The sequence below is a fragment of the Phragmites australis genome, chromosome 13, assembly GCF_958298935.1.
Source record: "Phragmites australis chromosome 13, lpPhrAust1.1, whole genome shotgun sequence".
In the NCBI taxonomy this organism is placed as follows: Eukaryota; Viridiplantae; Streptophyta; class Magnoliopsida; order Poales; family Poaceae; genus Phragmites; species Phragmites australis.
The window spans coordinates 14,233,732-14,247,064 of NC_084933.1; positions in this window are offsets into that span (position 1 = coordinate 14,233,732).

Here is a 13,333-nt window from a genome sequence, read left to right on the forward strand (position 1 = left end):
TCACACACATGGTGCATGATGAGGTGGAGAAGGCGAGGAGCTTCCAGCAGGGCCTTCACCCTGCTATTTGTCACACACTCGGCGTCTTCCCCATCACTGACTTTTGTTCAATGGCGGAGCAAGCGCTTGGTGTAGAGTTGTAGTTGAGCTACACCGATGATCTTTGCAAGACTTCTGGTGGAGACCAGTCCAGAGGCCCTATGGAGAGAGAGGGCTAGTCTGGTGGCCCTATGCAGAGGAGGGGGCAGAGTTACCGTCACCAGTCCTACCATGGTAGCTCTAGGCCATCGCGTGCTCTAGTAGGAGTGCGCCCTAATACCGTGTTGTTGCCAAGCTTGGTATGGGCATGATCTGCTTCCATTATGGTGATCCACATCGCCACAACGAGTGTACCTAGAGCGAGAAGTGCTCCATGTGTGGCCAGAAGGGCCACAAGGTGGTGGTATGCAGGAAGAACCTCAACTCCAAGGTGCGTTGGGAGCCCGCATCATCCTCAGCTAGTGGGTAGCGCCCTGGAGGCTCAGTCTAGATGCTAGGTATGCTTCGCACCCCATAGTACCTGCTGATGCCATCTTCAGCTTCATTGGCTATCCCTACACCTTCATAGGGGTTTAGTGGGTGCCCCAGCTTCTTCCACCGTCAGGCCCGGTGGTTCTACACCGGCACATTTGGGTGCTGGGACTTCTTCGTCACCAGCTGCTCTTGGGGTCTATGCTATGCTCGCAATTGAGGGTGTGGACCGTGGTGATGTGGTGACGTGGTGACAGGTATCACTTCAGTTGATTCTATTGATGCTAGTGCTTTGTTTGACTCTAGCGCTAGTTTCTAGGTTGTCCCTGTGGGTTTTGCTGGTCGTGCTAGTCTTTCCGTACAGGAAATTGGACATGCCGTGGTGGTTAGCTCATCACGTGGCGATATCTCTAGTTTCAATGTCTATTCAAGTTGTCTAGTATTCTTGAATGATGAGGAGTTCATGGTGAATCTAGTGGTGATTCCTTTGGAGCCATTTGATGTCATACTTGACATGGATTGGCTATCTTAGTATCAGGCAGTGATTGATTTTTTCGTGGAAGACCGTCACCTTGCATGCGTCATTTGGGCGAGAGGTGAACTTTTAGGGGAGTGCTCTCCAGTACACTCTCTCATTCTTGTGACGAATGTTTCCAGATCGTAAGATGATAAAATCTGGGGTTCTTTGGTTGTTGGTTGATGGTGGAGAGGTTGAGACACGCTTGGAGGATATTCTAGTGGTTCTCCAATATCCTGGTGTGTTCCCTGGTGAACTTCTAGGATTGCCACCTGAGCGGGAAGCTATGTTTCGCATTAAGCTTGTTCCTGGTACGAGACCAATCTATAAGACCCCATACCGGATGGCTCCAGTTAAGCGGGTAGGGTTGAAGAGGTAGCTAGATGAGCTACTAGCTAAGGGCTTTTTTAGATAGAGCATATCTCCTTGGGCTGCTCCAATCTTGTTTGTGGCAAAGAATGATGGCACCAAGAGGCTTTGTATGGATTATCGGGCGCTTAATCAAGTCACCATCAAGAACAAATATCATTTGCCTCACATTGATGATCTCTTTGATCAGTTGAAGGGTGCCAAGGTATTCTCTATGATTGATCTGCAGTCTGGTTACCATCAGTTGCGGATTAGAGAGGAGGATATTGAGAAGAAAGCTTTCAGCACGAGGTATGGGCACTTTGAGTTTCTAGTTATGTCCTTTGGACTAACGAATGCTCCTGCTATTTTTTATGGAGGCATGAACATGATGTTTCATGAGTACCATGATGTCTTCATGTTGGTTTTCATCGACGATATCCTTGTCTATTCAAAGACTAAGGAGGGGCACGCTGTGCATCTTGGCTTTGTATTTGATACTCTTCAGAAGAACAAGTTTCTGTGAAGCTCAAGAAGTGTGCTTTCTAGCTATCTGAAGTGGATTTTCTTTGGCATGTCATAATTGAGAATGGTATCACAGTTGACCCAAAGAATGTTGCAGCAGTGGTCAAATGGCAGAGGCCGATCAGTGTGACTGAGGTCAAGAGTTTCCTTGGGTTTGCTGGCTATTATTGGTGTTTCGTGCAAGATTTATCCATCTTTGCTAAGCTAATGACTAGACTCACTTATAAGGGGGTTCCTTTTACTTGAACTGATGGGTGTGAGGCATGCTTCTAGACGCTGAAGAATAAGTTGGTTAATGAACATATTCTTTCTTTGCCCGTGAGTGGCAAGCACTACACTATGTACATGGATGCTTCTCGGATTGGTTTGGGTTATGTGCTAATGCAGGAGGGCTGTGTCATTGCTTACGCTTCTGGCAGTTAAAGTCTCATAAATAGAATTATCCCACACATGATATTGAGTTGGCTGCTATTGTCGTTGCATTGAAAACTTGGAGGCACTACCTTTATGGGGAGTCGTGTGACATATTCAACAACCATAAGAGTCTCGAGTACATGTTCACTTAGCAGGAGTTGAATTTGAAGCATCACAGATGGCTAGAGTTGATAAAGGATTATGATCTAATGATTCAGTACCATCCAGGCAAGGCTAATGTGGTGGTTGATGCTCTAAGAAGGACATGTGTCTCTAGGATGGTAATGTCTTTGATCTTAGAGTTTGAGCAGATGCATATATCTTTTTGTTTCGCTTGTGTTGCAAAGGATGAGACATAGATGATCATTCAGTCTGCCATACCGAAGCGTGTTTGGGAGGCTCAACAGCATGATCGACTTCTTTCTGGTGTAAAGATCGGAAGAGGATCTTGGAGGGTCGATCTCAAGAGTTCAATTTAGATGAGGATGGTGTAGTTTGTTTCAGAGGTTGTCTTTCTGTGGCACATAAGTCATAGGTGAAGGTAGATATCCTTCATGAGGCTCACCGGGCGCCATACTCTATGCATCCGGGTGAGACTAAGATGTATCATGATATGAAGCAGATCTTCTGGTGGAAGCATGTGAGGGTTGACATCACTAAGTATGTTGCTTCTTGTGGTGTGTGACAGCAGGTGAAGGCTGAGCATAAGCGGCATGCTGGTTTGTTGCAGGCTTTGCCAGTTCCCGAGTGGAAATGGGAACATGTCACGATGGACTTTGTGGTTGGGTTGCTTTGCTCTCCTCGTGGTCGAGACGTTACATGGGTTGTCATTGATAGGCTTACAAAGTCCGCACACTTTATTCCCATGAAGATGACTAACTCTGCACATGATTTAGCTCCCTTTTATATTAGGGAAGTGGTCAGATTGCATTTAGTGCTGAAGTTAACTATTTTGGATCGTGACTTCAAGTTTGTGTCCCACTTTTGACAGAGCTTGCAGAGTGCTTTGGGCACGAAGCTCACTCTTAGTACAACTTTCCATCCTCTGACAGACGGATAGTCAGAGCAAACTATTCAAACTCTAGAGGATATGTTTTGTGCCTGTGTGTTTGTCCTAGAAGGGCCTTTCAGAGGACCATCTAGCTTTGGTTGTGTTTGCTTATAACAATAGCTTTCAAGCAAGTATCAAGATGGCTCCTTTTGAGGTCTTGTATGGTAGGAAGTGTGTTTCTCCTCTTTGTTGGGATGTGGTGGGTGAGAGATCTTTGCTTGGTCCAGACTTTGTTCAACAAACCTCAGAGAAGGTGCAGGGAATTCACCATAATTTGTTGGCCACTCAGAACCGACAGAAGAGCTATGCTGATGTTAGGTGTTGTGATCTGTAGTTTGTTGTTGGGGATCACATGCTTCTCAAGGTGTCGCCAACTAAGGGCATTGTTTACTTTAGTACAACCGGGAAGCATAGCCAGTGGTACATTGGCCCGTTTCCTGTTGTGGCCCGTGTTGGTAGTTTGGCCTATCGTCTGGAGTTGCCAAACTCGATGAGGGGCGTTCATAATGTGTTCCATGTTTCTATGCTACAAAAGTATCTCTGCAACCCTAAGCATAAGATCAATTTGAAGTCCATCACAGTGGAGCAGATTTAACTATGGAGTGCCATCCAGTGTGCATCTTAGACTCATCTGAGGGAGTTATGAGGAGGAGGACCATCAAGTATGTAAAGGTCCTTTGGTTGAATCAAACTGATCATGAAGCAACATGGGAACTTGAGGATCAAGTGCGAAAGAAGTACCCCGAGCTCTTTGAAGCTGGTGAGTGTTAATTGTTGTTTATCATCATATCTATGCTTGTCTTTTCTTATCGTAGATTCGGAGCGGGTAGATTCAGGACGAATCCTTTTAAGGAGGGGACAATGTAATACTCAAAGAAAATGTGAAATTCTTTTGTTGACCACAGGTCCCATAAGGGAGTGTGAATTTTAACTTTTTAAACTGTTGCTAGGTTGGACGATCGGAGACCGTGGATGCGTAGATCTTATCGAGACGATTCTGTTTTCCTATCTAACGTTGCATTTGGGCACTCGGTGAGTCCGTGGTGAGCCCAATGAGTTTGGACCATTGGATAAAATAAAAAAAATAAGGATAAGCCTTGGTGGGATCGAGTCCCACCCGATCCTCCCGCACATCGCCCCCATCCACTGCCTTCATCCCTAGTGCCGCCCGGTTGACAACGCAGCTGGTTGCCGGTCAGAGCGATGCTGGCCAGTGGGCACAGTGAGGAGGCTGAGCAGGGGGCATGGGGAAGGAGTAAGGGGGTGTGGGTGGAGAAGGAGTAGGAAGGGGGGGAGGCCGGTTGGTCTAGAAGAAAAGAAAAGAAAGAAAGAAGAGAAGGAAAGAAGAAGAAGAAGAAGAAAGAAGAGGGAAGAAGAAGAATGGAGGAGGAGATCATCCGTGAGTTTGCCGGTTTTCACACTCCCTTGTAGTCCTTAGATGCTTGTAGGAGATTGAGATAGATCGCCTGCATCGTTGGTTAAGTGTTTTGTTGGTCCGTTGGCGAGTAGCGGGTTATTTCATTTGAGGCCTAACCGGTGTCGGATAATGAGTGTATGGCTATAATGGAAGTTGTAGTGTATGTCATAGACTTTCTAATGGTGTTGGTGTTGTTCTTATTGGGTAAGTGGTTTATGCGTTTTTGGCTAATTAGGGTTGGTGTCCGGTGAGGTTTAGACCGTGTGTTGTGTCGTATTCTTCGGTCTTTGACCGAGCTAGAGGAGGTTCTTGCTCAGAGTCTAGTGAGCTAGTTGGTGTATGTCTTTCTAAAGCCTTCGATTGTCAGGATCATAGGGTTTTGTGCGTAGAAGCGTGCACCTTCTTTTACTTTGTCCTTGCAGTGTCTTGGTGCTAATTGTGTGTTTATTCAATTGATGCTGCTTCAGGTCACTACTAGTGTCACCTTCATCGCTGGTGAAGGCAAGTGAATGTAGAGGATGTCTATGTTTTAACATGTTATTTGGTCACCTCCATTCATTTAATTTCAATGCATATCTCTAATCTAATAAATTTAATTATGGGCTTGTTATTCTTGTCTTACCTTTTAGAAGTTAACTCAATCATTGTTGTATGAAGTGCAGTAAGTGTGATATGCCACTTGTAATTGATCTTTACTATATTATGCAATTATTGAAGTATGAAGCATATATTGAAGTTATGTCGTTGGCTATGTATGAAGCATGTCATGAATATGCATTTCCTGCACTGGAAGCTATGTTACCGTCCTATAGCCACGACCGTACCGGTACAGCGTTATATGTTGCCCGTGAAGGGGTACAATGCACACCTTTACGTTACCCGTGGAGGGGTAAGGGTGGAGATGAGCATTGCATGTGCATGCATATGCATTCGCCCTAGTGTTGCCTAACCGTTCGGCCGGGTACCTCGTAGGACCTCGACCCGCCTACAGGTCTTGTATGGATATGCAGGAAGGGGTGCTCCTAGGTGTGTGTAGGGGGTGTGTTTGTTCGCGAGAATGGATTCCTCGTCAAGTCAGGGGGGTGTGGACACACTTGCGAGAATTTATGTTTCCTATCTTTTATTGCATCATTGTATTATGTAGAAAGGAAGTCTCCATTTCTTGCTTATATGTTATGCAATTGTGAAGGATTAAGCTTGAGGATGTTAGAATTGGTGGTGTTGCTATTGGTCTAGCTTAGCCATATTCTTTATATGTTAGTCTGTTCTATCTCCATGTTTCTACTAAAAATGGTTGCTTAATCATATGTGGCTAAATAGCTCGTTAAAGTAAATTCATTTGCTGAGATTTTTGAATCTCACCCTTGCTTTCTTTCCAGGTACATTTTGAGGTGATGGCGTGCACGTGGGATGGGTAGCTGCACATCACTTGCACTTTCACCTTTCTCTGTGGTTAAACATGTTATGCTATTAGATGGTGATGCTTTGCCCTGTGATGTATATTTTAGGCCTGTGGTGGCTTGGATGTATGATCGAGGCTTCTTCCTCCGTTGCTAAGATGTATATGTTGCTAGTGTGATGATCTATAATCTGTTATCTGTATGTGTGTCTTTGTTGCTAGTTATACCTCCAGTTTCAAGGGAGGTGCTTCCGAAATTTGCTTTAAGCTTCGATAGCCTTGTAGGTTGGTCTGAGTGACATTCCGAGCTTGTAGTGGCCCTCGGGGTGTTATAGCTTACTTCTGATGTTGTCCCAGTTGTCGGTTGATCCTGCTACTGGTCTTGCTATCGAGGGCTTGATAATGGTGTTGGCTTGTAGCTGGTTGTTCTTGCTGCTTCCCTGATGCTGATGCCCCATCTATTACCAGCTTATCTTTGATGTTTTGAGTATTATTTCTCATATTTTGTTACCAACCAATGATATGTTTAGGTGGCCTTGCCTGATGTAAATTGCATATGATACCATTATGTTGTTTGATGGTTGCCTGAGAGATGTTCCTACTATATATCCCGTTGCTTGGCATGTGGTTATCTGATGACTTTATCACTTAGTCGCCTGATGAGAGTACTATCATTTGGTCGATGATGCTCAGTGAGACCCGATAGTTATGTTGCCTTTGATACTGGCTATGTAATGCATGTTCCCCTCTAATGGGTTGATAAGAACTTTGTGTTGCATGTTGCCTTGGGATTGGCTGATAATAAATTGAGGACTAGGGTTGCCTGTTGCGTGTTGTCCAAGGTTTTGCATCAGTCGTCGCCGTAACCGATGAAAATAGGGCTAAGTTGGAGAGCGCACTAGTGAGCTAACACTACCAGAATACACCATCGGTGGTGATTCAAAATTGCTATTAGTGGCGGGTTTTGAACTGCCACTGATTACTCGATATTGATAGTCACAGACTATCAATGCATATTATGGAACCAACACTGAAATCCCCATCATTGTCAGTTGATGGCTCCAACCGGCAATGATAGGTGGACTATCACTGTCGGTTGATTTTACCAATCTGTAGTGATAGTTGGTTCACAAATCAAATTTTTTGGGGCCAAAAAATCAAAAAAAAAAATCGCGACCAGAGGAACCTGACCGGTCACTGAAACCCGACCATAACCAAGCTCACAGTAGCTCCGCAATTTTTTACTCGCATGCGGTTCCTAGGACTCGAACTCATGACCTCACAGCAGCTTCACTCTGCGCGTATGACCCCTCTAACCATCTCACCTCTCATTCATCCTTGACTATAATAACAAAATCAATCCTTTTAACATCTTATGATCGAACAAAAAAGTTATCAACTACAAAGTTGTATATATCATCGAGTTCTACAATGTTCATATAAAGTTTATTTCCATCCGACTCCGTATGAAACTTTAGTATGATTATTTGGGTATTTAAACAACCTCAAATTAAAAAGTATATAACTACAAAGTTATAGATCTCGTCGAGGGCTATAATTTTGATATAAAGTTTGTCTTCATCCAACTTCTTACGAAAATGTTATGAATTTTTTCCAGGTTGGTTACTATAGCAATCATCAGTGGCGTTTCGTTGCTAAAACCGGCACTGTTACTAGCTATCAGGGGCGGTTCGTGGTTAGAATCGGCATTGATGTATCAGTGGTGGTTAGTGGCTAGAACCGACACTGATATTGATGTATCAGTGACGGTTCGTGGCTAGAACCGGTACTAATGTATCAATGCTGGTTTGTAACACGAGCCAACACTGATAGTTAGTTTCAGTGCCGATTCTTAACGGCTCAATAACTGTTCAGACGTGGAAGGTTAAGAACCGGCAGTAATACATTTTTAGTGACAGTTTTTACACAACTGACACTGATGAGGTGACACTTATAACTAGTTCTGTAGTAGTGTAAGCGCAATCCTGGGCTCCTGGTTGCAGCTAGTCTATGATACTGGTTGTAGCTACGCATCGCGTTGTGCTCCTAGGTGTCGTCGTTGCCTTTCTTTTAGCTTAGGTCAATGAATGAGACCGATGATGCTCCGGGTTGCCTTCGGTTGATGATGTTAATACTGAGACTAACATTTTCTTATTCTGAGTCATTTATATCTTTATTATTGCTATATTTGTCTCTTTTACAGTTATGCAGGGCTCAGAAGACCGTTAGTGAGATGACCATCATAACATCTTAATCGGAGGTAGTCTGTAGAAGACGGACGTAATTAACCGAAAGGCTTCGCGAAGCACTAGGAACCAACAAGACATAGTTGTCAGATGTAGTCAGATATGCGCGTGTGTGGCATAATCTGATGTAATGAGTGAAACTTGTACTTTATGATTTTGATGAATTAATAAAGAGCAGTATTTCTGTTACATTGGTCCTCTTTTACTTGTATATTGTGATGTATATTGGTGTGTCCATGCTTTATGTTATTATAAGTGAAACGTCCTCGAGGGCACGCTTCCCTCGCACAAAACATCGTGAAGATGCTCTAATTCATCTCACATCTCCACCTGGTGAACTTGTATGATGTGAGTAATTTTGTTGGTGGATGAACTCACCAACGACGCGTCCGACTAGGGCACATATTTTTTGACGGCACAAATTTTTTAGCCACAAGTGCTAAAAAATTTGTTACAAACATTCGATGGCATGACATGCGGGTATACTTACTCAGAGCCTTAGGGGCGGAGACCGGGGGGGGGGGGTGGCCAGGGCCACACCTATGCATGCATGTACTTGAGTACTTCTGAGATGACCAATGGGGTAACTAGTTTCGCTTCAGATATACGTCTGGTAACAAATGAAGCAATGTCCAGTGGTCTTCCATTGCTTGCGTCTTGATCAGGAATTACGGTATTATTCAATTCCCAAAAGAATCCTCTTATTAATTAAGGATCAAGAGATCCTTACAAGTTTAAACTAAAAGATAGATATATTCTGTATCAATCGGCGAAAATAAAGGAAAAATATGATCAGCGAAAAATGCCTTCCCGACTCCCAAGTCAAGCTAAATATATATTATTGCCTCTTCAATCATCATATGTAGTATATGGATCAATCCCTATATGACATAGAATGTACTTAAAATATCACGACATCCATTTCCCGTTTCATCACATATATGTCCAAGCGTGTGATAGCCTATAAGCATGTGATGAGACTTTAGCAAAACTTAGATCCACATATATAAATGCATGTAATAAGCAATATTTAAAAGCTAAAGAACTTAAGAACTCATTGGCATACAAACTCATTTTTATCTATTATCTATGTTTTCAAGTATTATATGCCTTTTTTAAAAATATTTTTCAAGTATTAGATGTCACAAAGTATAATTAATTTACTATCCATATTGACTGTGAATGCATGTAACTAAGTTTTTTTTTGCCAAACTTTATCAAGTTTAAATCGTTTGTTCTTAATGATCATGATTCATGTCCTATTACTCTACTTTTTTTTATTGATATGAGCTTTAATTATTTTCAGTTACAGAGATTTTTTATAGCTTCTATGGTAAGTCCATATATAACTAGCAAAATATCAGGATGTTAAATGGATATATATCATCGTTCATCATAAGAAAAGTCATACATTTGTTACTGTGGATGAATTTATGTGTGAATAAGAAAAAATGTTTTAGTCCGATCATGGAACATAGATCTATCGCAAGACATCAAGACATGCATTTTTTTCTTCTAAAGAATGAAAAATAGATTAATCAATATTAAAAGAAATTTATGCATTCTTACAAGAATTAGCCAAGCAAAAAATTGGCCACACCGCAAAAATTTGTCTTCCGATTGAATCAAGACCAAAATTTGATTATGCCCTGAAAAATTTGGTCGGCCACCAAAATTTGGTCGTGTCCCGAAAAATTTAGCCAGCTAAATTTTGGTGTCCAAAATGACCATCCCGATTTTTGGCCGGCTAAAATTTTAGCTTAACCTCAAACCAAATATTACTTAGTATGACTAAATTCTAACATGACTTTAATTTTAATATGATCAAATTTTTTGTTTGGCTTGGCGAGAACCAAACAGCCCCGAAGAACCCACGTGCTGGCAGGCCCACTTGGCGAGACACAACTCGTTCGTCCCTTCACCATCCATAAGGATGGACGTGATGTAGCTATAGGCCCGCCCCATTTGAAACCGTGACATCGACTGACGCCTGGTCCCCACCACCCCTCCACTTTTCTCATATCATCCCAACTCTCCCAATCTAGAGAGATTTGGAATTCTGCCATTGCCAACATGAGGCTTCGCCGGAATGCCACCGCCAACTCTGTACACGCTAGAATACTATTATTAGCAGGGTCTTCGTGCTATTTTGTCATTATGTGCTGTTTTAGCTCATTTCCTTTTCTTTTTCTCTTTTGCCATGTGACTGGACCAATATTCCTCTGGTTGGATTGAACTGGGGGGCTGGAGGCCGATTTGATCCCATCTCTCTCGTCTCTAGTTTCTCAACTCTCTCTCTCGACCCTGGCGACTCGAGCACCCCCAAACCTTTGAGATCCGAACCCTCGGCGGGGGCGACCTCCACCCCCCCCCCCCCCCAATCACGAGCTCTAAGGTTAGCATGTAGATGGGGTAGAATTCAAGCCTGACCCATTTCTGTTTGGAGCCAAGCGCAGGAGCCGCTGGTTTGCTCGACCTCCACGGGATGCTCGACGTTCGGTGACGGCCCACTCGTAATGGAAAAGGTGAGAAGCTAGGCTCAGGAGCGTGCGTGTGTACGCCATGACGTAGTGCTAGAGGTCTGTCGGAGGATGAACTCCTGTCGCAGGGATCCCGAGAGACCCCTTTTTAGAGATTCGGCCGGGGGGGATGATCTTGAATGAGTTCGTCGGAGAAATAAATGGAAGTGGAAATAAATGCAACGGCCGGTGGTGGGGGATGGTCGACCTAGTGCAAAGAGAAATAAATGCACCGGAGTTTAGACAGGTTTGGGCCGCACGGGGGCGTAATACCCTACTCCTGTGTGGATGCAATATCCTTCCTCGAAGGGAATCCCTCAAGGATATATCTGGTTACAAGGGTATATTGTCTAACAGAGAGCTTGAGGCTCCCTTGCTCTAGCTCTGCTCGAGCTTGCTTGCGGTGTTCTTCGGATGCTTTCTCGTGTATCTCTGTCGTGCTTCTTTCTTATCTCTTTGATCTCTCTCGCGCCTCTTCTGTCTTGCTGATCTTGTTCGCCTCTGTCTGTGTTATCCATCCCTTCCTTTTATACGCTCGCCGACCACGACATACCCCAAATGGGAAAGAGGGGGCTCAAGTTCCAAGACGCCACGACTGAGAAAGGCGTCATCATTCCCTCTGGGCGAAGTGACAGGGGCGGTGGAAAAACGCGGCGCGCATCCGACCACCCGTCACTGTGGACGTCCTGGCGCCGTTGAGAGGGCCCACCGGGCGGCCACAGAGTCACCCGGCGCGCCCACCCTGTCTTGTTCTTCTACCAGGGCAGGGTGGCAGGCGGAACGCTTTGATCCTGGCAACGTTATCCCGAGATACCCCGGATGATACGGGACGAGACCCGTGCAATTAATGGACCCACGCCCCCTGCCGAAGCATGGCAGGGACTGACACTGCGGCGGGAGCAGTTGGGAATGTCAGGATGTCAGGATGTCAGGCCGCGCATGCCCATTAAATGCGGCCTCGGACCTTTGACTGGTTGACACCTCGTCGGCGGGCCCTTCTGGGTCGTCGGGGCATCGGGTGTTCTCGCGCGAACCTTCGGGGAACCGAGTGCTCGGGGGCTGCCACGTGCAGCCCCGAGCACTCTCTCCCGAGCACTTCTGTAGAACCTTCGGGGAACCGAGTGCTCGGGGGCTGCCACGTGCAGCCCCGAGCACTCTCTCCCGAGCACTTCTGTAGAACCTTCTGGGAACCGAGTGCTCGGGGGCTGCCACGTGCAGCCCCGAGCACTCTCTCCCGAGCACTTGGCTCTTCGGCCCATCGGGGGACTATGGTACTCGGGGGCGAGCGGGCACCTCCCCGAGCACTTTCTTCCCGGTACTTGGACTCTGCGGGTCATCGGGGAACTGGGGTGCTCGGGGACCAGAGGCTGTGGCCCCGAGCACCTTCTCCCGGAACTTAGATTCTGCGGGTCATCGGAAAACTGGGGTGCTCGGGGACCAGAGGCTGTGGCCCCGAGAACCTTCTCCCGGAACTTAGATTTTCCTCATCCTGCAGGAGGGACCTCGCGGGATGGTGACACGTGGTGGACGGCTGGCCTGGTCTCGAGACTCAGGGACCCCCGGTTCCTGATACACCGACAAGGTCGCTCAACGCTAGCGCATGCGGGCGTGCGTGGCGAGCCCACACGGCCGGGTGGTCCGCCAGTGCCTGCCGGGCGTGATCGAGCTGTACGACCTAAACACCGGGTGCATCATCAGGTCCTTGACATAGCCGTTCTACTTGACATCTTTTTGCTGAATTTTTAATGGCAGCACAACAAAAAAATTTCTGTTTTCAATTTGTAGATTTGTTTTGCTAGGTAAGTTTATCAAATTCCTCATTTGGTTCAAACCCTAGATGACAGAGGAGGCATGGATTGTGAGGAGGCTGGTGTCATGGAATTGAACCAGACTGATGGGGTTGTAGGGTATGTATATTCCAAATCATTTTAATTTCGCACTCGATCTAACGAAAACTGAGCAGTAGACGAGCACCCCTAACTCAGTTTTTCGTTCTAACACTCAATTAAGCGATCTAGAGCATGAGCTTAATTTAGCAGTGATAAAACCTACGGTGGTTATTAGTGATGCACAACCACCAGTTCAATTTGTTTATTGGTATACCCTACAAGTCCAGGAAACATTGGATGAGGAAGGAAGGATAGAAGTTGCTAGTGATGAACAATTGTATGTGCTTTTGGGCTTAAGGGATGAGGATGAGATGGTAGAAAATGCAGCTAGAGAGGCTACTGCTGAGACAAGGACTGATAGAACAAGTGCTACTAGAGTCCCAATTGTGGATGTTACTGAGGGTACAACTATTCCCGTAGATGATTCTATACCAGAGGAGAAGGTGATCGTGTACAACAGGAATAACCCCTGCATGGATCTGGGCACCAAACACCCCT